Here is a 24,552-nt window from a genome sequence, read left to right on the forward strand (position 1 = left end):
CCTGTCCTTCTCAGTGGCTGTGGATAGCTGGGGAAAAGCAAGAGACGGCCGACGGCCGCACACAGTCTGTATGGGTCGCAGCACAGGAAGTCTTGAGAGAGGGAGGAGCGACATCCGTTTTCAAGCAATTAACCCCTTAAGTTGACCCTAAAGGTATATAATAAAACGTGTTCCCTTCAATTTTATGGTATGAGGAATGGATTAATGAAGAGTTAAAAATGATGGTATATGTCCCCTTTAAACAAAAGGCCTAAGACAACCAAATCCAATATAATTTAATTGCTAAAAATGCCTTTATTTACAGTATGTGGATTTTTGTTTTCAAATTAATGTACTACATTTTCTTAAAAGTCCTATTATTTTAAACTCTCGAGGAAACACTTCTAATTGTGTTTTCAGTGTTTTTAAACACACATGCACAGTTCAGATGTACAATACTGCATATATAAAGTAGCAAATGAATGAACTTAAGCCTATATTAAACAGGCACAATGGGGCATATTTACAGTATCCACAGTTCATCATGAGGGTGACTTATTCACTTGTACAAGATTTTTTGGGACATATGTATCAAAGAGTTCTATTTCTGTCCATTAATAAACATGTTCCAGCATTGCTTATTTCTCAACAGCAAAATGTGTAAAAGTACTGTCAATGCCTATTATTTTCTTCAAAATGCAGCATTCTTCCCTGATTCATATTGTGCCTGCTGCTAGTTACTGCAAAATGTTGGTAGCATCCAGTCTAACTTTGTATAGAAACTGCACATTTGTTATATGTAAGTGGGGCATGAGCATTCTCATACATACCCTTCAATAACAAATTTAGTATGCAGACTTTTCGTGATTTTTAATGGTTTCTGATAGTTCCACATGCCTAGCCCCCCTGATCTTTCTGACTACTTTTCTTAGCTGTCCGACTACTGTTACTTTGTATCAACAGCCAGCTGTCCTTTGGCTGCATCCTGCAAACCCCACAATTCCCTGCACACGTGATTTCAATAAGGAATGGAACATCATAATGCAATGCATTGTGGGTTAAGTAGTTTCTGCATGTTGTCTGTAAGCAGTGGAGAAGTTGTTTCAATTTGTATCATCAACGTTTAGTCCCTTCTTCCCTGTCAGGATTTCAAATGATGCAGAAAGAGAAGAACTATTAACCAGCTGGATTGGAGCATAGAAAATGGCATTTATTCATACTTTTTGAAGAAACAGGTAACTGTGATGGGTATATTAGGGGTTTCTGTGTTATGTGGACCTCTTTATCAAATTTTGGTTTGGAAGCCGGAGTTCCCCTTTAAGACCTGGACAATGGAATGTGTAAAGTATAGTGGTTACTTGTGTCTTATTGCATTATTCATTACACCTTAATTTCTACTAATAAGAACTGGCTTATTGATATTAGGAGCAAGCAATTTATATAAGATGAATTACAGACACAAGTTTTCACCTAGCACTGCACCCACCAATAGAAAATGAGTTCTATGGAAGCTCAGAGCAAAATGTGCTTCAATAGAAGCATTGATCACAATTGCTAAAGGGCTGCTATATGCCTCACCTCTCACAATAAACTTAAGACATAAGGAACAACCTTTCTAGTCTAGATATTTGTTGGTATTCCAACTGTGTATTCTCTTGATCATACTTCACTCATTTTCACTCAAAAAATGTTCCCTTGGAACAAAAGCATGGGACCCCCTTTATTGGTGTAGTGAGGGACAATAGGGTCGAATCTTCAAGTTATGGGAGTTTTTTTGAACTTCCATAACTTCGTAATTCGAATAAAAAAAGACCAACTGAAATTTATTTAAAAAAATCTAAGGTTTTTTTGTGGTGAATAGGCTGTATTTGATCGTTCGAAACAAAATAAGATTGAATTCAATCAGGGCCGGGCCAGGCCAGCTGGGCACCCCCAGGCAACCCAGCAGGACACATCGGCCCTCCCCCATGCGCAACTACGCAAGCGCGCTGACCGACGAGTCACTCACACACAGCAACAAGCCGGATTCTGAAGCCCGGACTGGGGTAGGCAGTAGTGAAAGGTATGTGACTGGCACCCCCCAAGCTTTGCGCCCTAGACACGTGCCTACTCTGCCTACCCCTAGTTCCGGCCCTGAATTCAATTCAAAGTATTTTCAAAAAAAAAACTTTGATTTCCACAAATTGACCCAATATAGGTTCTAGGAGGTCCCCCATAGGCTAAAACAGCAATTCGGCAGGTCTTAGATGGCGAATGGACGAAGTCAAAGTTTTAAAGAGAATGCATGATAAATTCCAATATTTGAATTTTCAATTTTGTTTTTTCAAATTTCTAATTGAATTTGGACTATTCCCTAGTTGAAGTATGCAAAAATAGCTTGAAATTCGAATTTATTTACTTTGAATTTTCACTTTGACCCTTGATAAATCTGTCCCTAAAAGTCAAAGTTGAACTCATGTACTGCCCTTCAAGCCTACCCTGGGTAAAAACACAGTAAAACATATTACACAATTGATGATACATAATATATATGACTGCCAGTCATTAAAACTAGTCTTTTCCTGGGATACCTGTTATTTGAAGGCACCCTTTCTGTTCTATTCCCGGCTAAGACAGTCACCAATATCTGCACGGAAACTAAAAAATATCCGGCAATGATCACATTTACAAAAAATATTTAATACTCCATGTATCATTCAAACCTTCTGGTATTTGAGAATTCATGTTTTTAATCCAAAAGGCCTCCCTTTGGAGTAGTAATTTTCCCAATATCTCCACTCACTGTGGTGATCGCACTTGCTCCAATACTAACCATTTAAGTTGCATGGAATTGTGGCCCTTTTCAAAAAAAATGCCTAGATACTGAAGTATGCGTTGCTGTCTTAGGTTTAAAATTCCTAATATTGCTCTTATGTTCTTTAATCCTTTCTTTTACCTTTGTCTGGCCCACATAGGCCTTCCCACAAGGGCTATTTATTAGGTAAAACACATTTGTGGTCTCACAGGTAAAGAAACCTTTCACTTTAATGGCATGGCCTTGTGTAGGATGATTAAGTCCCCTTATATAATGGAGGAGCAACACACTTAGTTAAGACAGAGAAAGGTCCCCTACCTTTTGCTTGCTAGTAATGTTTGCCTTCCTTATGTTTCTTTAAGTCTGTAGGGCATAGTAAATCTTTCAATGCTTTTCCACAAGTGTAACTAAACAATGGGGCATCACTGACTACCTTACTCAATGTTTTATCCTGAAGTACTATAGGCCAATACTAATTTACAATTGTTTCAATCTTCCTACTTTGGGAACTGTAATTTGAAAAAAGTAGGTAACTTATTCTTTCCTTTGTTTACCAGTACATATGAGGTCACACACACCTTAAGAGCAATCCCTAAAGGTCAGTTCCTAAGGGCGTAGCGTATTTCTTCCACTGAACAGGCGTACCAAGAAGCAGTGTTTAATGGAAACTATCAGGATATAAAATATTGTTCCTGTCAGTGGGTTTGCGGTATCATTCGGTGAAGATGCCTTCATTTGTAATTTTTAATTTAACATCTAAGAAACTCAAACTCTCTTCCGATGTTTCCACTGTAAATTTAATGATTGGATGGCTGTTGTTAGCTTCTTCCACCATCTGATAAAACTCAGCAAGAGGGCCCCCCAATCACTAGTATGCTGTCCACAAACCTCACATATTTAATAATATTATGGCCAAACGTACTCCTCAGGAATAGAACGAAAATATTTGCAAACAAAGGGGCAACCGCTGCACCCATCGACGTACCTTGGCGTTGCCAAAAATACTCGTCCTCAAATCTAAAGTAGTTCATGCCCAATACATAAGTCAAGTAATCCAAGATAAAGTAATTTTTTTCATGGGATAAATTAGTTTCCAACAAAGCCTCTTCAGGATATCTGAGCCCTTTATCTTGAGGTTTGGATGTATACAGGCTTTGAATATCAATACTAGTCAAATAAAAATTATTTTTTGAGCAACCGTAACTCCTGTGTCTCAGTAAGTCAGTTGTGTCTCTTAGGCATGTGTTAATACTTTGTGCTATAGGCTGCAAGTATGCATCCACAAACTTGGACAGAGGTTTGAATACTGACCCAATGCCTGAGACCTGGGGGATTCTCAACTGATTTATGAATCTTTGGCAGCATATACAGCACTGTTGTGCGTGGGTGTTCGACTATCAAAAATAGTCTGAAAGGGAAATTATATTGTTTGTATGTGCTTCCGTCATTAGTAAATCTACTTTACGTTTAACATCAAACACAGAGCCACATGAAATACGTTAGTAGTGTTCCGTAACCATTAGCTGTCTGTGTACTTCCTCCACATATTTTGCTCTGTTCTGCACCCCATTTGTCTCCTTTTTTAATTACCAAAGACTCATTATTTTTCAAGGAGTTTAGCACATCCCATTCTCTCTTAGATAAATTGCGTTTATTCCTTCTAGCATTATTCCCCCATACCTTTTTAACTTCACTTCACTTGTAACCACATTTTCAAACTTCCTGTTGCACCAACCCTAATGTTCCTCCACCTGACGATCTGTCCATTAGCATCCATGGTCCTCACGCCATGTATACACTCTGTCCAGCAGATAATCTTCCATGTCCCGCTCAAATTTGGCTGCTTTTTTGGAAAGAAATGGATTCCTTTAATCGATGCACCACTTCCTTCTGCTGGGACAATATTTGGTTAGCGATTTCAATGCCTTTCTCTTGTTTAAAGTGATACTGACACTAAAAATTTTCTTTTCAAAATATTAATTTACATGAAAAGTTACCTATAGGTCGTATTGATCATTTTTCGCTGATAGTTCTGTTTTTGTAAGTAATTGGTACTGGAAATTCCTAAACCTGACTGTTTTGTCAACCTGACATACTTTTATGGCAAAATTATAAATAGCATTCAAAGATAATGTTATGATAGATGTGTAAAAAAAAGTTTATTTTCTGGTGTCAGTATCGCTTTAATGTGGTTCTCCAACTCAATAATGGTAGCTCTGGCCGAATAAATCATGTCAGTTTCTCAATGTCTGTCAATGGTTAACAGCATTAGATACAAGAGATACTGACACCAGAAAATTAACTTTTTTTTTTACTAGCATAAAATTTATTTTGCATGCTTCTTATAATTTTGCCATAAAGTATTTACCCAATGCTTTTACATTACCTATCTGACTCCCTGTGGTCGCCTATGAGGGGGCTGCCATATTTGTGCAGCAGGAGTCCGTTAGCATAGAAACAAGGTTGGCAAAGCAGTCAGGTTTAGGAACTTCAGCTAACAATTACATACAAAAACAAACCTCTCAGCAAAATCCAATCAGCATCACCTATAGGTAACTTTTAATTTACATTCATATTTTAAAAAAGTATTTTTTTTGTGTCAGTATCACTTTAAATCAAGGCTGCATTTATTAAGGATGGCATACCATTGTTGCATTAAAATAGGGTCATCAGAGCCCACATTTGGTTTTATGTCCAGCCTCAGACCTCTTGGGATCCGTTTAGTCTTAAAGGGGTAGTTCACCTTCAAACAACTGGTTGTTTTCAGATAGATCACCAGAAATAACAGCTTTTTTCAATTATTTTCTATTTTCGGTGTCACTGTTTTCTACTATTGAAGTGTAATTTTTCACCTTCTAAAGCAGCTCTGGGAGGGGGGTCACCGACCCTGTAAACTGTTCTAAATTGATACATATAGTTGATACATTTCTTATCTTTGTCCCTGTTGAGGAGAATCTCTGGCAGCTGTTAGAATTGATAAAATAGTTGCTAATACTCCAGAGATGCTGCTGAGAAATGTATCAACTAAATGTTGCAAAATTGTAACAGCTCAATAATGCAGGTGCAGACTAAACTGTCAGACTGAAACACCAGAGACAGGAACATTCAACTTTAAACTTAGATTTTGGAAAAATCGTAAAAAATAAATAATGGAAAGTTATTGAAAAAAGTCTTTATTTCTGGGGAACAATCTGAAAACAGCTGAACTAAAAAAATTGTTTGGAAGGTGAACAACCCATTTAAAGGAAAACTATACCCCCAAAATGAATACTTAAGCAACAGATAGTTTATATCAAATTGAATGACATATTAAAGAATCTTACTAAACTGGAATATATATTTACATAAATATTGCCCGTTTACATCTCTTGCCTTGAACCGCCATTTCGTGACTCTATCTGTGCTGCCTCAGAGATCACCTGACCAGAAATACTACAACTCTAACTGTAACAGGAAGAAGTGAGGAAGCAAAAGGCAGAACTCTGTCTGTTAATTGGCTCATGTGACCTTACATGTGGTTTGTATGTGTGCACAGTGAATCTTACGATCTCAGGGGGCGGCCCTTATTTTTTAAAATGGCAATTTTCTATTTATGATTACCCAATGGCACATACTACTAAAAAAAGAATATTATTATGATAATGGTTCATTTACATGAAGCAGGGTTTTACACATGAGCTGTTTTACTCAGTATCTTTTAATAGAGACCTACATTGTTTGGGGGGTATAGTTTTCCTTTAACATTTTATGCAAGTGTACTAACATGCAAACTCAAACTAACTTCTTTCTTTCACAGATTTAGTAGTTGTCTACTTACATCATGGATAGGTAACTAGTCTCTTAAATTCACGGTGAGTGCGTCAACCCTTGCCAGTATTTGTTCAGCATTTATGTCACTAAAAGCCAAGGTTGGTGTGCTGTTATTAGGTCTGGAGTCTGATTCCTCCATCTTGCTTAATTAGGCAGGTAAGTAGGTACTGTATGGTTTACGATCAAAATCATCAGGGTAGGCTTGAAGGGCAGTTCCTGAGCTCAAGTTTGACTTTTAGTATGTTTTATCTGGATATAATGAATATGGATTGTCTATTCACTTTGTATCTGTTGGGGATTTGTTTAACAATGGCTATTACACACTTAGCAGGATTTGAAGACAGCTGCAACTAATTGAACGGGAGGAATTGTAGGTGGTTATATTGTTGGTGTTTTGTTATTTACGCTCGTGGAAGGAAAAGCCAAACGTAAAGGAATAGTTGCGCATGGGCAAAGTTTTATCTACAGATACAATGAAGTGACTGTGTTAAAAACAGGCTTTAGTTCCTCACATTTTTATGAAATCTTTTTGTTCAACCCACTGAATTAAAGCTGAAAGTCTGCAGTTCACCTGCATCTGAGTTGTTTCATTTAAAATTCATTGTGGTAATGTACAGAACCAAAATTAGAAAAAAGTTGTCTCTGTCCAAAGATGTATGGACCTAACTGTATATCTGTGGGTTAATGCCCTATATAAGAAAAATATGATGAAAAAATGCATTGTACCAATAAATTATTTTAATTTATTAATTTTGATGGGAGTTAAAGCTTAAACGATAAGCAATATAGATTGAGTGGAAAAACAACTGTAGATTTTGTAGTTCTGCTTTTTCAGTAATCTGGATTTGTGCCCAGTTTTAATTCAATTACATACTGGAGCTTGGCTACATCTGAACACAGGTAATCAAAGCTCCTGGTTAGAACAGGGCCTGAACTAGGGGTAGGCAGAAGAGGCAGCTGCCTAGGGCACAATAATAGGGGGGAGCTGTGCAGCTACCTCTAAAACTGTCTTCTGCCAACATCTAGTCCGCACCTCTCAGTCTTACTCCTTCCCTCCTGACTAGGGATGCACCGAACCCCGAATCCTACACGAAGGATTTGGCCAAATACCAAACCGAATGCATATGCTCTCATCCTATCCAGACTAGATTACTGTAACCTTCTACTAACTGGCCTGCCTAACTCCCATCTCTCCCCTCTACAGTCTGTATTAAACACTGCTGCAAGAATTATCCTCCTCTCATCCAAAAGGGTACAGGCCCCTCCGCTGCTGAAGTCCTTATCATGGCTTCCTATAAAACAAAGAATAACTTATAAACTCCTCCTTATAACCTTCAAAGCCCTTCATTCCTCTGCACCTAACTACATCTCTTCTCTTGTCTCTCTATATGTTCCCGCACGAAACCTCCGCTCCTCTCAGAGCAACCGCTTGGTTGTACCCCCCACTACTACTGCTGTTTCCCGTATCAAACTCTTCTCTCTTGCGACTCCTTATATTTGGAATGCCATTCCTGAATCTCTCAGGAGAGAATCCTCCTTCAATCTTTTTAAAACAAAACTCAAAGACTACCTCTGGGAGCACCTGGATAACACCTGAACTGGCACTTATATAACAGTGTAACAAACTGTAACCCACAGCACCTTAATACCCCTCTGAATTGTGGCTGTATATTACCCTCCCATTTAGACTGTAAGCCCTACGGGGTAGGGTCCTCTAGCCTTTTGTTTCCTTGATACTGGGCACTTAATCTGCATTGTAATTATATTTTATATTTATGTGAATTGTATTCTAATAATGCACTTATTGTTCCTTTTTATTCTGACCCCTTGTTTGTTACTACTAATTTATTGTTTTGTTGTACAGTGCTTTGCCCTCAAGGAGCGCTTTACAAATAAAAATATACATACATACATACATACATATGCAAATTAGGGGTTGGAAGGAAAAACATTTTTTACTTCCTTGTTTTGTGACTAAAAAATCACGCAATTTCCCTCTCCGCCCCTAATTTGCATCCCTACTCCTGACAACCTCCCCTCTGTCACTGTCCCTAGCTCCCCTCTCTCTCCCATCTCTCTCTCCCCTCCTTTCCGTCTCTCCACTCCATTGCTGTCCCCTCCCTCCGTCGCTCACTCCTCCCTCCTCATCCATCTTTTTACTCTTCATTGCTTACACATGCGCACAAACACGCGTGGGGTGGAGGGGCTTGTCGGCAGGGTGTCAGGGCCCGAGGAGGAAGCTATTAGGCAAACACAGTTCGTGGTACAAAGGATTAGGCAGAAGAATCGTCAGTTCAGGCAATGCAAAAGGGTGTTGCCCATGAACACAAAAAAAGGAGATCCGTCAGAAGAGGCATGAAGAGAATTATTGTGAGAAAATTCAGCCCAGGGAAGTAAATCAGCCCAATCATCTTGGCACAAGGAAATATGGCATCTTAGGAATTGTTCAAGAGCTAGATTGACATGTTCAGAAGCTCCGTTGGACTGAGGATGATAGGCAGAGGAAAAATGTAATGAAATATTGAGAGATTTGCATAGAGACCTCCAAAACTTGAAATGAACTGTGAACCTCTGTCAGACACTATTTCCAAAGGAAAACCATGAAGGTGAAAAAATTAGAAAGTTCCAAAGCAGAAGGTAATTTACGGAGAGGGATGAAGTGAGCCATTTTGCTGAACCTGTCAATTACCACCCAAATGACTGCACAACCACGGGAGGGAGGAAGGTCCACAATAAAGTCCATGGCCAAATGTGTCCAAGGCCGTGAGGGAATGGGTAGTGGTAAAAGTAATCCCTTGGGGGTGGTGTGACAGGTTTTAGATGCGTCACAAATTCTTTAAGGTCTTTCCGAAGAGATGGCCACCAAACAAGACGGGATAATAACTCAGTAGTCTTCTTGATTCCAGGATGGCCAGCCTGCTTGGAACTGTGTGATTGATGAAGAATAGATTGACGAAGATCCGGGGGAACAAAGGCCACACCAAGAGGTGTATCAGCAGGTGCAGAAGTTTGAGCAGATATGATTTGAGACCCCATAGAAGGAAACAAAGCAGCCACAATCTTTGCCGACGGAATAATCGGTTCTTCGTCCTTCAAAGAAGAGTCCACAGGAGAAAAGCTTCTGGATAAGGCATCCGCCTTTCTGTATCTAGAACCAGGTCGGAAAGTAAAGACAAAATGAAAACGTGAAAAGAACAAGGACCAACGAGCCTGTCTGGGGTTCAGACGTTTAAGGGTTTGAATGTATTCCAAGTTCTTATGGTCTGTAAAAATGGTCACAGGAACTGCGGAACCTTCAAGAAGATGTCTCCATTCTTCTAATGCTAACTTGTCTGCCAGAAGTTCACGATTGCCACATCATAATTGCGTTCTGGAGGAGAAAATTTTTTAGAAAAGAAAGCACACGGATGAAGTTTCCCATCACAGTGTTGTCTTTGAGAGAGTACGGCTCCAGCACCCATGTCAGAGGCATCAACTTCTATGAAGAAAGGTAGAAGGGGGTCTGGATGTCTTAGGACAGAGGCCGAGGAGAAGGAACTTTTCAAGGATTCAAAAGCTTCTTTGGCTTGAGAAGTCCATACATTAGGTCTTCCACCTTTACGGATGAGAGCCAAGATTGGAGAGATCCTAGACAAAATCCTTTAATGAATTGCCTATAATAATTGGCAAAGCCAATGAATCTCTGTATAGCCTTGGTACTAGTAGGTAAAGGCCATTCTTGAATAGCAGAAATCTTGGCTGGGTCCATCTCAAAGCCTTTAGAGGAAATTATATAGCCAACAAATGGAATCTTAGGAGTCTCAAAAGAACATTTTTCCAGCTTGGCAAACAAGGCATTCTTCCTTAGGCGAGAAAGAACCTCCCGAACATGGATTCTATGTTCATCAAGATGTTTCGAAAAAATAAGAATATCGTCCAGGTAAACGACTACATACAGCCCCAGCAGATCCATGAAAATATCGTTGATGAACTCCTGGAAGACTGCGGGCGCGTTGCAGAGTCCAAAAGGCATGACCGGGTACTCGTAATGACCATCCCGAGTATTAAACACAGTCTTCCATTCGTCACCATCTCGGATTCGGATCAAATTGTATGCCCCTCTGAGATCCAACTTGGTGAAAATACAAGCTCCTTTGAGTTGGTCAAAAAGTTCTGATATGAGGGGTAAAGGGTAATGATTCTTGGCGGTAATCTTGTTAAGGCCCCGGTAGTCGATACTAGGTCGAAGGCTACCATCTTTTTTCTCTACGAAGAAAAACCCAGCCCCAGCTGGAGAAGAAGAGGGGCGTATAAATCCATGCTGGAGATTTTCTTGTACGTATTCCTTCATGGCCTTAGTCTCCGAAGGGGAAAGAGGGTATGTTCTACCTTGAGGAGGCATGGTGCCGGGAAAAAGATCAATGGGGCAGTCGTAGGATCGGTGTGGGGGAAGGATTTCCGCCGACTTTTTACAAAAGACATCACAAAAGTCCTGATATGCCAGAGGTAAAGAATGAAGATTTATTGACGCACAAGACAATTTCAAGACTGCATTAGGGGGCAAACACTTTAGTCGACAATATGGACTCCGCTGGGAGATCTGATTTGCAGACCAATCAATGAGGGGATTGTGGAGTTGGAGCCAGGGTAAGCCCAGAACTACAGGTGTAGAAGGGCAATTTATACTAAGAAAAGAAAGTCTCTCCACATGCAGTGCCCCAATCATAACAGAAAGTTCTGGTGTGGCATGGGAAATAAAGGCTGTAGATAACGGTCTGCAGTTTCCTGCAGCCCCAGAATTCCAGAAATGCTTGCGCCGAAATTTGCTTAGCCGAAACTTGAAGCTGCAGTTGAAGCAAAAAGCGACGAGAAGGTTGATGAGGGAAAGGATCAATTCCTCCCAGGTGAGTCTCCCCAAACTTACCTAGGCACAAAAGTTTCCCTGCTTCATAGGACAATTAAAGGCAAAGTGAGCCTTGCCACCGCAGTAGAGACATAAGCCGGCAATACGTCTGCGTAACTTTTCTTCTTCAGATAAGCGAGCTCCCCCGATCTGCATGGGTTCTTCAGAAGAAGCAGGAGTTGGAGCGGCTACAGGGGTAGTAGGAAGGAACGGTCTCTGGAATCGGGGAGCCAGGGGAGGAAGAAATTTCTTGTTTCTCTCTCTGTCGACAGATGTGCACGCATCCTGGTATCAACTTTGATGGCAAGAGCGATGAGGTCTTCCAATTGCTCCGGAAGATCCCGGGATACCAGGTCGTCCTTTAGGCGAGTAGAGAGACCCTGGTAAAAAACCGCATGGCAGGAATCATTATTCCAATTTGTCTCTGCTGCTAAAGTGCGAAAGTCTATGGCGTACTCGCTGACGCTGCGACTCCCTTGGCGAATCTGCAGCAAAAGGGAAGCAGCGGTGGACACCCGGCCAGGTGCATTAAAGACCTTGCGAAAAGACTAGAGAAACAACTCGACATCGTGAGTAAGGGGAGAGTTCTTCTCCCACAAGGGGGACGCCCACTCTAGTGCCTTCCCTTGGAGACAAGTTATCACGAACCCCACTTTAGCCCTCTCGGTAGGATATTGCGAAGGCTGGAGCTCGAACTGGATTTGGCATTGGTTGACAAATCCACGACAGGACTGTGCATCTCCATGGTAGAGCGGAGGAGCTGGAACCTTAGGCTCAGAACCATGAGAAGAAGAAATGCCGACCAACGGAGAGAGCAGCTGCTGCGGCAGCTGGAGGATTAATAGATAATTTCTCTAAGATGGCCTCCAGCGCTTGACCAAAATGGACCTGCTGAGCTTCGTAGGATTCCATACGCGTAGCCAGTCCACGGAATGCTCTCCTGAAGGAGGCGGAGCTTCCTCAGAAGGGTCCATGGCCAGAGTATACTGTCAGGACCCGAAGGCACAGTTTGGAGTACGGACCAAGGAGGAAGCTCGTAAGTTCAGGCAAAGGTCGGTCCAGGCAGCAAGATATTGTGGTCGAGGTTTCAGGCAAAGGTCGAGAACTCTAGATAGAAGAACCTATACTCGGGTGCTGAGAGAACCTTCTGGCGTCTTTAAATAGGCAGATTTTCGCGCCAAAACGTGCCAGATGATGTCACAGGACGTGCGCCAGAATGCGCCAGCGTCTGCACGTTTTGGACGCCAGCGTTAATACGCTGCACATAAACGCCAGCCTCCGACGGCCACATGGCCTCTTCTGGGTGCTGCCATCTTGGATGCGCGGAGGACGGCCAGGACGACTTGCAAAGGGTTGCCTAGGGTGCCCCGGCCCTGGGTTAGAATGTAGGTGTAACGGTTTGCACCCTGAATCTAGAACCAATGCCAAGCACCCTGGTCTCGGCTCGTGCTTCTGCCTGTAGCAGCCGCCTTTGGCCTCAGGAGGAGCCCTCAGCTACTCAGATGCCGCCAGGTCTTAAAACGAGAGGTGCAAGGCGAAAGGTTAAGCAAGGGGCACAACTGTAAGCAAAGTCTTTGGGCAGAAGGTCGTGGTACAAGGCGTAAGGCAAAATTGATCAGGCTGGGTCGAGGCAGGCAGGGGTCAAACCAGAAGATCAATCAGAAAGGATTTAGCAGAATAGGTAGTCGGTATTCAGGCAAGGGTCAGGATCCAGAGGTCAGAATAGTCAAAAGCCAGGCAGGGGTCACAACAGGAATCAAAACAGGTTCAGACAGATTAGCTTAAAGCTCAGAAGCACCAGGAACAAACTCCTATAACGGGCAGTGTGGAAATGAAAAATATACCGTTAAGTACATTTAAATTTCACGCCATTGCGCCATTTCGTACCATTCGTTGCTGGCGTCAATGCAAATTAGGGGTGGAGAGGGAAATCGCGGGACTTTTTGTCACAAATCAAGGAAGTAAAAAATGCTTTTCCTTCCAACCCCTAATTTGCATATACAAATTAGGATTCGGATTCGGTTCGGTATTCGGCCGAAAACCTTTGTGAATCCCTAGTAAAAAAGTGCCAACGGTGTTTAATCTTATGCAAGAAATCATATGTATAGGAGTTCTAGGCCATTTTCCAAATTGAAAATTACTGAATCTCTAATTACATTTAGTGAAAAATATTTTTTAAATAATTTTTCGAAGAAGTTTAGGAACTACCAGTTAAATGTCCATATTAACTTAACCAAGAACCTTGGAAAATCACAGATTGCTATTATTATATGCTGTTAGCTGGGCTATACTGATTGCAGACTGATTACATATGAATTAAATAGCTCTTCAAGCTGGATTTTTTTTCGACATGTCCATGATTACTCAACATCAAATAATGTTAAGCTTGTTTTCCTGCAGTTCTGGTCAGTTCATATAAATTTATGACAAGATATGACAAGTGCTGTAGCCTGATGACAGACATACTTGGTAACTATAGCAACTAGGCTTGTCTCGCTTAACCTGGCTGTAATACTTCTTAGCTTCATAGGCATGTTTAAATGAATCTACAGTCAGCACTTGCTTGATCCTGACTCTGACTCTTGATCTTTGAGTGTTTCAGCCCATTCTCTTTTGATTATTCCTGCTATTACTCTTTATTGATCTATCCTCAGCTTGTTTTGAATTAGCTGATTTCTGTTATCCTTGATCCATCTAAACCTGATCTTGATCCATCTATATCTGAAGCGGGTACATGTTTTTTATATCACTGAGCAGGAGCAAGTCACACTCAAATCTAACCCCAAAACCCACATCCAACATAAGGGAGACTGAAGCTACTTGTTAGAACCAATATTCCAGAAGTATCAAACCAGTAGTTACCAATTGAATGAATAGTACAGACTTAAATTTTGCAATCAGTTTTAAGAATATATGTCTTAACTTTAGCTTTCTGCCAGCCATACTATACCACCTTTTCCTAATCTTTCTACAAACAGCTGTTTTTTTGGTTTTATTCCCTATATAGAAATGCTTTGTTTTTACTCTCACGGTTAACATTTTCCACAGACAGAGACCATCATTTGAAACTTTATTTATAATCTGAGGATTGTTCTACTGAGGTAGACATCTTCATTTATTGCACTATGTAACTATGGTAACACAATTTAAAACTAGTTTCCCTGGAATCACAGCACAATTACCATTATTTTTACCTTTAAAGATTGTTACATTCAGTTAATCAGATAAATTAGATGAAAAATAAGACCAAAACCATAGCAAGAGATACAAGCTTGTGTTTATTTTTACTATATCCCATAGTGAGAGAAAAATGTACTGGCAATAAATATAAAAAATACATCCTATAAATTATGAATAGTTATTCTATAATCAGCATGTTCAAAATGATATATTTAGAAATAATCCAGATGTATGTCTTTAAAAATTGTGGAACATAAAGGAATACTATACCCCTGAACAATGTAGGTCTCTATAAAATATATATTTAATAAAACAGCTTATATGTAAACACTGCTTAGTTAAAATAAAACATTTTCTTAAAAAATACTTTTGTTGTAGTGTGTGCCGTTTGGTCATTCTAAATAGGAAATAGTTGTTTTAAGTACTAAGGGTCACCCCCTGGGATTATACGATTCATGGTGCACATAAACAAACCAAGAGAAAACATACATGTTAGGTCACATGAGTCAATTAATGGACAAAATTCTTTAACTGCGAAGCACTGTTCAGAAGTGCTGAGTACCTGCTGAGCATAGAGTCAATCTGGCCCTTGTGTCCTTGGAGGGGGCCTGCAAAGTATTGCTGCAACTACATGCCACAGAGAGGGCCATCCTGCATGTAGCCCATTTGGAGGGGTTGTACAGAGAAGTCGTGATAGCTACTGACCTCCGGGCTCCGGACCAAGTTTTTCACCCAGTACAGCTAAAGAGAGACCCTTCCGCAGTTTGCAGTTGAGCTGCAGGACCTTTGGAATATACTCATTTAAGATGATATCTTGACAGCCTGCTCCACAACCAGTTATAGCAGGCCTCTACAATTCTGCTCTGTGGAAGGCCCTGAAAAATAAGATCCAGATGAACAGCAGTCTCCTATTTCACTATGTTCTGAGAGTGGAACCAAGAGGTAACATAAGTAAAAAAAGAGTCCTTCCTGGCAGCGACTAACCTTAAAGCTGGCCATAGATGTTAGGATTTTTAAAAGATCTTTTCGTTATCGTAAGACCAAGCTTAAACATGACCCTAAAACTCCCAGAAATGTGTGGCCATGAAATGAGCATGGTTGAAAAATTTCGCTCCACAACTTTTTGACCCTCATAACATTTTTCAAATGTTGGAAAGTATGGTAGCGGACAACACTTGAATGGTCATTACATTGTTTGGACATTGGTTACCATACAAGAGGGTTGTGGTGAGACAGGCCCTTTAAGTTAAATGGCTACTGTTAGTGACTTTGGGCCTGAATACTGCACCCAGGTCCCTGCCACAAGATTCCTGCCACCAGCAATGCAAACAGCAGCAAGTTCTGCATCAGTTGTTAGGAGGGACCAGGGTGGTATGCATACCAGACAATTGGCCCCCGTGCATCCTGAGTGGGCATAAGGTGGTAGGCATAAGCTCCTGCTGAAGGGTACCACTGTGCTGATTGAGCCCTGCAACAATCGGTGGGTACGACTGGAGGAGTGGTTGGTGGCACATTCTGTGGGTAGATTGCAGAAGGGCTTGTGTCCTTGTTCTAAGCCTGTGATCATGCCTACTAACACTGTTGTGGCTGAAGTATTTGCTATCAATGAGGACAAAGTGGTAACACCAGCCAAACAGAGCTACTGTGTAAATCTGCCTACAGTGTCCAGGCAAACCTTTCCATGCCCAAGATGGTGAAGATTATGGCTTTACACATACCATCAATCACCCGATTGAAGCAGGGACTCTACACCCGATCAGGGAACGTTGCCAGAATATTTTGCCTGCCATGTAACAAAAGGTAAAAGGGTTGCTCAGCAACATGTTGAACGGAGGTGTTGTTTGGCAAAGCCAAAGCCCTTGGGTCCCTCCATTGTCCGCATCTAGAAGAAAGGTTCCTTTTGGTTCTGTATAGATTATGGTCAGCTTAACACTTGCACCCGAGTGTATGCCTACTGTGGTAGAGTGACCAAAACAATGTGGGAAAAGGTGTATTTTCCCTTTAAGATCTCCATAGTGGGAGAGGTAGGCACCAGGATGGGTGTTAATAGACAGATAATATGTTTTCTGTTTAAAGGCTTTGGTGGCCAGGTCCTGGAAGCTGGAGTATTCTGGTAAGTACAGGCAAGCCAGGTACTCCAATCCAGTAGTCCAGGTCACGGATTGGCGCTCACTTTCCACAGGAAGGCTGTCCTGTGGAAAGGTATTTAGTTCTAGTGAGCTTGTTAGGAATCTCTCTCAGAGCAGGAAGGAAACTGCCTGTTTGAGGAACTGCCAGAGGGGCTGGGGGTGCAACTTGCCATTGCGTAGTGCAGAGAGAGACAAGTAAGACTGAGTAAGACATGGGAGAAAAGCCGTGAGGCTGAGCAATCCCCTAGGAGATTTGTGAGTACAAGGATGACCCTACTTGTGTTTTCTTACTGGTAGTCCAAAAGGGGCCCAGTTTAGTAAGGGAACTCTTCATGTGTGAATGTAATTTGTTTTGTATCCAGAAATGGTCACCCCTTTGTGTAAATAAAAATGTTTTAAAGAGAAGAAAAGTGTCTGTTATAGATCCCGCAGCTTACACTACCCAATGCCTCAGATAGAGGAGCCACTGGCTACATTGAAGCAAGCAGCTCATTTCTCCTCTCTGGATTTAGCCAGTGGACATTGGCAAGTGGCTGTCCAACCAAAGACTAAATCCAAGATTTTGAGTTCAATTATATGCTGTTTGGGACAAAAATCCCCGGTACTTCCCAGATGTTAGTAGAGTGTTGTTTAGGAGATATAAACTATGACATGGTGCTTTTATGGATATATCTGGATAATGTTGTGATTTTCTGCCACCCATTGATGGACATTTGATGCACCTGGATGCTGTGTTGAGTTGGCTAGAGACTTTTGGCTAAAACTATAATCAGCTAGCTGTACGTTACCGCAAAAAGCAATTTGTTCACTTGGAGCACATAATCAGTGTGAAGGGAGTCGCTGCCTGATCCAAGCAAAGAGCAATGTGCAGACTATACAACAGTGGGTGGCCCCAAGTAATCTAGGGCAACTACAACTGTTCCTGGGACTCACTGGATACTACTGATACTACATTAAAGACTTTTCCTGCACTCCTGCCCCATCGAACAGGCTGCTGGAAGGGCACACCACAGGAAACAGGAAGCTGAAATCATGTCAGCACACTGCACCGATGTTGCTGTACATGGATTACAAGTTACCTTTCCATCTATACACAGATGCCATCTCACTAGGGCAGTGCTGCCTCAAGTACAAGTCTTTTTGTCACTTGCACCTACTTCACCTATGCGACACACTACGTCACCACAATACAGTACTATACAATCCACATACTATGCACTTTAATACTGTGTACTGTTATTGCACTCTTTCTTTTTTTATTTTCTCATAGTACAGTCCATCTACATTTATTTCACCATCACCTCATGTAACATGGTTATTTTGTGTGCTGTACTGCTGTTTTTTTTATATTTTTATACAATCTTCACTCACTGTCACTTATGTAAATAGCATGGTTCATCTTGCACTGCTCTGCTACTATACTTAATTTAAAAATGTTTGTACTGGTTGTATTTAACTAGTATGTTTTTAATATTGTACAGTCTAAAAAGTGGATCAGGATGCATTTCACTGCATGTTGTACCTGTATAACTATGCATGTGACAAATAAATAATCTTATCTTATCTTATAAAAGTAATAGCCTATTATACTGTAGCTCTTTCAAGTTGAAACCTTTCTATCATCTGAGTCATTACAGAGAGATATTGCGAGTATCTGGTGGAGCACAATGTAGATGTATATACAGGTATAGGACCCTGTCATTTGGAAACCTATTATCCAGAAAGCTCCAAATGACAGGATGGCCTTCTCCCATAGGCTCCATTATAATCAAATAATTCAGATATCTAAAAATTGTTTCCTTTTTTCTGTAATAATAAAACAGTACCTTGTACTTGATCCCAACTACGATATATTTAATTCTTATTGGAGGCAAAAAAAAGCCTATTGGGTATATACATTTTTTTGCAGATTTAAGATATGGAGATCTAAATTAAGGAACGTTCCCTTATCCTGAAAACCCAATGATCCAAGAATTCTGGATAACAGGTTCCATACCTGTACTGACAAGAAGACCCTGACCTACCCTTGATCCCCCTGGCTGGGAGCTGTACAACAGAGGTGAGTGGCCCGTCTGGCTTGGTTTGATTGCACAATTCATTATAAGCCAGGCAAGTTGTAATAAACAATAAAGTTGTTGAAGGCTTGGAGAGAGAAAATTAGGTTAGGACATTAGGAGGAGTTCAGTTGTGAGTAGAGAGGGAAAGAAGCAGAGATATAGGGATAGTTTTAGAGATATGTGGAAAAAATATTTTTTCTATTTTCTATTTTTTTAGAGATACGTGGAAAAAGTAGAAATTCAATTGTTAGTGAATTGGCCCCCTAGTAGTAGCTTTCATTAAATTTACTCTTAGAGGGTGTCCCTTTAATTGGAAAATGTTAATCTCTGATAAAGTCATAGCTGATAAAATCCATCCATCTGATAGTGCCAATTTATTCCTGTCTCTATGGTTGTCACAAAGTTATAAATAATTGAGCTATTCCTGATCTTACTGGTGCAATCTTGTTTAAGTAGCTGGACATACATAATTGTAGACAATTATATGTAATTCCACTTGCAATCAAAAGTGAGAATATATTCTGTTTAATTGTAAATATTACATGATAGTCCTGAGGGGTTATAGAAAGCCAGGGGTCTGTAATATATATAAAGTAATTTTAAATCTTTAAAAATAACTGGTAACAGTTAGTTAGCTAAGTTAGTTAACAGAGAGAAAGTTGACAGAGACCTTTCTCCAAGCACCCTTTAGCTATATTTTGGAGGCAAATATTTTTGTTGGTGTTGCAGAGGCTGTCTGTCCTTATGACCTCTTGTAATTAAGGAAACAAGTGATTGTGTAGGGTTACAATGGATAAAGATTAGGGATGCACCGAATCAACTATTTTGGATTCGGCCGAACCCCCGAATCCTTAGAGAAAGATTTGGCCGAATACCGAACCGAATCCTAATTTGCATATGCAAATTAGGGGTGGGAAGGGGAAAACATTTTTTACTTCCTTGTTTTGTGACAAAAAGTCATGTGATTTCCCTCCCCACCCTAATTTGCATGTGAAAATTAGGATTCTGATTCGGTTCGGCCAGGCACAAGGATTCGGGCGAATCCAAATTCTGCTGAAAAAGGCCAAATCACGAACCGAATCCTGGATTCGGTGCATCCCTAATAAAGATGTTTGTTGATGTTTTGTACTGGACTGTGTCCACTGATAGATAAAGATTATGATATTGGGGCCAGTTCCAAAGAAAAACTGCTTTCCTGTACATTTGTTGTGATCATATTTCTCCCATCCTAATGGCATATGATACTGCCATCTTGTTGTCCATTCAAAATGGACCATGGAAGGTTATGGTGGAATTAGTATTTGTTTTAGGGCAAGACCACCATCTATGAGCTCTAAAACATTTATATGGTTGAGTTTGTCGTATTGACACCATTTTACTGCTTTTGTTTTGGAGAAACCTTCCCACCCAGTCAGGAACGTGTTGGCTGTTATAATAATATTTGGAGTTTTCTGTGATAAATATGTGGGTCTGGGTTTTGAAATTGTTTACATTTATTAATTCTGATCAATGCTTATCTTTTTGTAGGTGATAGTTTAGATGAAGCTATAGAAGTCCAGTATTGGGAAGTTTGGTGAAACTTTGGAAATGGTGCTACTAATCAGTCTATGAGGCATACCACACTGCAAGAATTTTTTATATTTGTTTTGAAATTGCTTATAACTAGTAGGAAGCCTAAAAATGGAATTTCCTGACTAGGTTCTAAAATAGACATTTCTAGATTTACCTGGTAAAGCTTGGTGAAACACTGGAAAGTTGTTGTAATGTGTTAGCCAGTCACAGGGCAAAAAAAATAACAAAAGTGGTGGTGTGTATTTTTTTTCTCAGACTTTGACCAGTTTTTCCTATATACAGTCCTCCTGTTTGCCATCTGGAGCATTGTATTAAGTATATCACATTGGAAGAAGAATATTAGTATTGGCCATGGTTGCTGTAGTCCCCTAATGTGTTTGGAATCTGTATTCTGTCTGAGATCAGGATGTGTGTGCAGGATTTGCATTGTTTTTTGCCACAGGGGTATGTTCCATTTTTGATGGGCTGTGACAGGGCACTTCTTGTTATTACTTTTTGTTAGGTTTGGAGGCTGTCTAAATGCTAGAAGAAGTGGTTCTGTGAATATGCTTTTGAGCCTCTCATCCTTATGAAGTGTACCCTGTAGATCCCTGACTATTTTTCTTAGGGTCTTTAGTTGTGGATTGTATGTGACCACTAGAGGCATCAAATTTATTTCAGGTGTTACTTTGTACTGTAGAAGTTGACTCCTGGGAATCCTGGTGGCTCTATAATTTACCCGAAAACATAGATTTGTGAGAAGATTGAGAATATCCTATTTTATCTGAGCCAAATAATCTCTGTTGTGATGTACCATTAATAAATTGTCTAGGAACAACCATGAAGTGATCCCTTTTAGGCGGAGGTCACATACTATTACCTTCTTTATTCCAGAAAAGGTATAAGGGATTTTTGGAAGTCTGATGACCATGATGTTTCATAAGAACAGGTAGGCACCTCAACAAAAACAGTAGTAGTTTTGGTGCAGCATAAAAATAGGAAAAAACATTTTTTCAATTCAATTTTATGATCTATATGAGGAGTTATTTCCTGTTTAGTGTGTCAGGACAAGTGGCATGTTAATGCTGAACTGGGAAGGAAACCTCTATCTATATATAGAATCTCTGACCATTGTGTTACTTTGCCCAGAAGTGAAAACTATACACCTACAGAACCTGGCTTGTTTTTGGCACAATAGATTCTTGAAGGGAAAGTTGACCTGTTCTGTCCTAAGCTCTGTACAATAGTCAGTCTTCAAAAGAGTTTTGTATTTAAGGCCGTTTTGATTTCATTAAAGGATTTCTTGGCCTTATATATGGATTTGACCTCCTGTGTGAAATCTGGGCTGTAGATGTACAGTATTTGGAAAGTCTGAAGATTTTTGAGGGAGGTATGCTCAACCTGTAAACCTAAAAGAAACAAGATTTCCTGATGTTACTTATAAGGTTGCAGGTTTGCCCTAGTGTGCTTGGACACAAGGAGTGTTGCCCTTGGAAGGAACTTCAGAACTTGGAACTGTCTGGACCCTCTTACTCTGCTTTTACTAGTAAGCATGAGGGATAGTGGGTTAATAGCATCTGCTATTTTACGTATTGTCCCTGAAGATTGATCCATAGTATTAGACTTTGGGCCAGATTTAGAGCAATCAGAAGACATTATTTTATGCTTTAGGTGAAAAGTTTTAGGGCAAGATTCAATTTGTGTAGAAAAGACTTTACTTCTTTTTCAGTTCCAGTTTTTCCCATAGACTTTTTTCATTGACTTGCATTGACTTTTCTTATTAAATTACAGGATTTTGGACCAAACACAATTTGATGAGAAAACCCTTATTCATCCAGATTTTCCCATAGACTTTTGGGTGTTTTCAGGTGAAAAACTATAAAAATGTTTTTTCTAATAAAATCAAATGGTCCATCGTTGCAAAATTGTTTATTGTCTTTAGGAAAGTTGGTCTACCTGAACATCTCATTGTTCTCATGAGGAACCTCTAACATTGACAAGAAGCTACATTCTTAACAGAAAACAGAACAAACATTCAATTAGACATTTAAAGAAACTTTTCTCATAGTTTGGAAAGATTCACATGAAAAGTTTAAGGGAGAGATTCAATATAAGGGGAAAAACATTTCTCGTAATTTAGTTCCAGTTTTCCCATAGACTTCAATAGTATTTTAATGTGATAAACAGTGAGATAAGTTTTTTACATTGTATTCAGTTTTCCAAAATTGGACCATTTTTGCACCCTGCACTGCTCTAAGTAAAATGCCCACATGTTTTCTACAACTTGGGCTGCTGTATGTGTTGCTTACTCTGCAGTTGTTCAAAACCGTTTCTTAAAAATGTTTTTATAACTATGTATAAGTTATATATTATTTGAGCTAAAGAATGAGTGGTCAATTCATGAAGGTGCGTGTCGACTTTCTAGGAAGAGATTCTTTTCAATCAATTTGCTTTCAGTTGCTGAGTTCTAAGTACCTTCCTGTAAAAATTAATTTAGCACCCATTTCTGTATTTGAAAAGAATATGTATAATTCCTAATCTAATAATAGAATGCTACTGGAGAAGTTAATTTAAAACAAGTGACTAATGCCTCTGTCCAATATATGATGGCAAAGTAAACTCAAAGATGTATCAGCCTGCATGCATTAGCCAGAGGGCATGGGATCAGTAATCAGGGGAAGGACACACTGTACAGTCATAGTATTTACTTAACTGTATTTTTGTTTATTAAAATGAGGATTGGGTAATTTTGTAAGCAGGGCTGAATTTCGTCTGCAGGCACCGATAGTGCCTGACCACACAGTCCTAATGCCCGACTGTGCAGTTCTAGCATCCGCCAACTACAACTCCCCTCGCGATCGCACTCACTGTAGCATTGTGGAACTGCGTGTCCCCAATGCTCCTAAGCAAGCAGCTTGGAGGCATGCCTCCCCTAATATTTGTGCATCATCGCAAATCCGGGCCTGACTGTAAGGCAGTGATCCCCAACCAGTAGATCGTGAGCAACCTGTTGCTCTCCAACCCCTTGGATATTACTCCCAGTGGCCTCCAAGTAGGTGATTATTTTTGAATTCCAGGCGTGGAGGCACGTTTTGGTTGCATAAACACCAGGTGTAATGCCAAACAGAGCATCAATGTTGACGATCCACATTGGAGCCAATCACAGCCCATATTTGGCACCCAAGGAACATTTTTCATGCTAGCGTTGCTCCCCAACTCCTTTTACTTCTGAATGTTGCTCACGGGTTCAAAAGGTTGGGGATCCCTGCTGTAAGGCAATCCTATTATCAGTTATTTGTTTAACAAGAATTGGTTAACTCATGGACACTTTTACCACTTGCATGTGATTTATGGGCATCATAACTCAAATTAATATTTTGTTTTAATTCTTGTCAGTACAGTTGTAAGTAGGTTGTGGTGGTTTAAGATAGGACTGGTTTCATTATTTGTATTATAGCCTCCCCACCAATCAACAGCCAAGGAACCGGGGCCCAGTGATATGAACCCCCAGGCTTCTGGCATCCTCTGTAACATAGAGCAGATAGGGGGTGTATACAGGCCCAGATTTTCCTTTGCAGTGCCCCTAGGCTGCATGGTCCTAGCGCTCACCTGACAGGTGCACGTCCCCAGTGCGACTTAGGATGCGGCTGGGCGACATGCTGAACTTGAAATCTTGCCTCAGATCTGAGCATGAGTGTATATGGTTTTGTGAAATGTTCTGCATTAAAGATTTACTTGCTTTTCCACTGACTTACCCACCCTAGAATGTTGTATTTTCAGTTTTAATGAATAATTGCTTCTTATTCCTAGTGCAACTATTTTATCAGGAAGATGCAAAATCTTTTTCCTATTAACTCTTTCTGAAATTCATTAAACCAGTTTTACTATCAAGAAACATAACATGAATGTCTACATTTAGTTCATAAAGCTAAGTTAATTTTAATTGCCTGATTGTAATCATCTCTCTATAAAGAGTAAAATCAGCAACTTTTTTCATTTTTAGAAACTATGAAATATTTTGCATGGCTATTCATTTAAGTAGTATCTTATATGTTGCAAAATCTACACCTCTGGCAAGTAAAGCAGCAGGGATGATATCATTGGAACAGTTGGATGGGAAAGGGGAAAAACAAGTCTCTGTGTGCTAATCCTGTTTGCTACCCTGAAGGG

Source organism: Xenopus laevis, chromosome 5L (assembly GCF_017654675.1).
Source record: "Xenopus laevis strain J_2021 chromosome 5L, Xenopus_laevis_v10.1, whole genome shotgun sequence".
Lineage (NCBI taxonomy): Eukaryota > Metazoa > Chordata > Amphibia > Anura > Pipidae > Xenopus > Xenopus laevis.